Below are 3,223 nucleotides of genomic sequence, written 5' to 3'. Positions count from 1 at the left end.
CGCTCCCGCCGCCCGTTCTAGAAGCGCCCCGGCCCTTCCAGCCCCACCTCCCGCCGGCCCCGCCCCTCTCGGACGGCCCCCCCGCCCGAAGCCCCGCCCCCCGCCCGAAGCCCCGCCCCCCGCCGTAATGCCGCGAGTAGCGGCGCCCCAGTAGCGCCGCCCGGGCTGTGCCGGGGTCTCGCAGCGGCTGTTCCGCGGTGCAGAGCGGATCCAGAGGGAACCCAAACACCGCTATAGCCCCCGCTCCATCCCTGGAGCAGCCCGCCTGGCTCTGGACGGGCTCCCTGCAGGCCGGTGGCGCTGCTCACAGGGCCGCCGAGCCAGCGCGCAGCAGTTCCGGGGGAGCCCCAGGCAGGCGCCGGGCTCGGGGCAGAAGGAAAATGATGAAAATGAAGGAAAATTATGGAAATGAAGGAAAACAGTCTCAGTGCCGGAACGTGGCACGGCCGAATGAGCAGGTGATGTGTTCACCTGGCCTGGCTCCGCCGAGGGCAGCAGCAGCCGGGGCCCCACTGGGTCTCCCCGGACCGCGGCACCGCTTGGGGCGAGGACGGACCCGACACAGGCACGGGTGGAGCTGAAACAAAGAGAAAGTCATTCCCCAGCTCACCAGAACATCTAATTTACTGTGCTTCCTCTCCAGAAACCAGTATTCACACCAATTCTGAGTGACCATCATCATTGCCAATCACCCTAACAGTCACCTCTACCAAAACTTTCCAACATTAAATAGAACCAGGAACCTCATCAGACCAAGCAAAACACCATGCACAAGCTACCTCTTGCTTTCCAAATTCACTCCGTCACAAGTCCATTTTCTAAAGAGAGATCTGGTGAACTACAATTGCAAAAACAAGGTTGTGGGAGATGACTCACTGAAGCACAATCCATAAGAAAAATAGAAAATAGGGAAATAAATATCTAACATAAGGGGGCAATTTCACTGAGGCTTTCAACAACTGCTAATATCATAAACCATAATAAAAGGGTCCAGCTGTCCTGACACCAGAGCATACTAACACAGTACCGTATGTTGCACATACATACACCTTGTACATTAACATTTATTGGGTGAATTCAGAAATGACTGCATCATTATCCATGAGAGAAGCAAGCTGTGAGTGTGTGATGGCATTAAAGATATTAGTACATTTTAGAGACTGCAAAAACACCATTAGTCTTCAGACCCAATGACATGAGTCAGAGCCAGATTTCTTACTCAGTTCTGATGCTTCTTTTTGAACCTATTTTTACTACAGACTTCTCACTCTTTTGTTTGGGAGATACAGATCTTTTTTCCCTCTTTTAGCAGAAAGAATTTAAAATATGTTTTTGTAGAGGTATGTTGGGTTTGTCTGGCAACATTTTGGTAGTGGGGGGTTGCAGGTGTGGCATCAGTGAGAAGCTGCTGGAAGCTCCCCCCATGCCTGATGGAGCCAATTGTCCACTGCTGCTGGACTATGCTGAGCCCATTGGCAACAGCAGCTGTATTAATGTACTTTAAAAGGGAAAAAAGCCCTGCACAACTGCAGACAGAGAGAGGAGTGAGAATATGTGAGAGGAACAACTGAACCTGGAGTTCTGCTTTAAAACCAGGAGAATCAAACATCCTGTGGGTGTTGGAAGCTCTTATGTTCCTTTAAGGTAAAAATCTCTTTGTAGAGAGCTTGTCTGCAGAAAGTGCACACAAGTATTTCTGGATTCCCCCTTGTCTCTCATATTACAAGGGTTTGGTCAAGACCTAGGCAGAGGAAATATTAAAATTAACCGAAGAGCACTTATGTCATGCCATATAGGATTTCCCATAAAACAATGCAATGAGTCAGAACAGAGGAGGCAGGAATATGCCTGGATAACAACTCTTTCTGACCTCAGCAGAGCTCGGGTTTCTCCCTGAAACTGAAGCTAAAACTTACATGTGTTAAAAGGCCTTGTACAGGAACAAATTCTAAAATTAGCTGTGTCTGTTGTGCTTCCTTTTTGTTTCATGAATGAAAAAATAATCACACCAGATCCTAGAAAAGCAAGGATGGAAGCCAAAAGTCAAGGCATGCCAACATCCAGTGTCTGCTGTTCAAAGATCCAGCCAGAAGTCTGAGCAATTCTTTACATCAGCTGTAGATAAAACATTGTGCCATGCCGAGGAGGTGCTGTCTGCTGAAGTATCATCTCATTTTTAATCTTCCTGGGTACAGGTGGATTTCACAAGCTGAGGATTTGGTGTACCAAAGGAAATACAAACTGTATTGCTGATGATGGGCAGAAGCCAGGGGGCTTCTGAGGCAAGGGAAGGGTACATGGACTGGGACAGACCTCCTGTGCCAGGTGTACCTAAGGGCTTGGCACTGCCAGGTACCTGACAGCAAAATCACAGAGCATTTCCAAACACCAAAATTCCTGAGCATTTGTCAGGAAGCCATCCTGAATCAAACCCTTGGAGCATTACAGAAACATCCCGGTCACAAGAAGGTGGGACTAAGATGCAAACACTGGAAAAAGTTAACATGGCCAGATACACACCTCACCATGAACAGACTGAGTACATCCTCCTCTTGGAACAACACACTGTGCACAGCAGCAACAAAAAGCCACATCAGGTTACACAGCCCACTGCTCTACATGTCCCCACTGCTCCCCACTGGGCATCTGCTGTCCTGATTGCAGGTAACTTTGTCCAGCAGCCAGCCCAGGCCAGCCCAGGCCAGCTCAGGTGTCTCTGCATGGGGCTGCCTGCACAGGCTAAACAAACCCAGTGTGTGAAACACAGAGGTATCAGCTATACCATGCTTTGTCCTCTGACAAAACTCAGAGACCCTGGCTGTAAACAAACTCCTGCTCTGCAGGTTTCCTGAGCAGTCTGACTCGTGCCAGGATTCTCCTGGAATGGGCAGAAGGCTTTCTGCTGACAGACTGTTTTGGGAAGCCAGCCCTGTGAGGCCCTGAGCCACCCCAGCGCTGGTGCAGCTGAGCTGAGCAGACAGGGAGGCTGCAGGCAGTCATGAATAACTCAGTGTTATTCAAGGCTGCACCCCTTGGGGACACTGAAGTGCAACAGAGAGAAGTGAAAGGATGGGATTTGTGCCTTAAATTCTGCTGCAGATAATCTAGACAAGAGGTGAGATAAACACGCAGTGTTCAGATGGAAAAGGTCTGGCACACAGAGCAGGACCTCCAGCTGTCCCTGTGCCAGGCTTGGCAGATAAAGCTGGATTCACCAGGATCC

This window comes from Ammospiza caudacuta, chromosome 16 (assembly GCF_027887145.1).
Source record: "Ammospiza caudacuta isolate bAmmCau1 chromosome 16, bAmmCau1.pri, whole genome shotgun sequence".
Classification (NCBI taxonomy): domain Eukaryota; kingdom Metazoa; phylum Chordata; class Aves; order Passeriformes; family Passerellidae; genus Ammospiza; species Ammospiza caudacuta.
Note: the sequence above shows the minus strand (reverse complement) of the source record.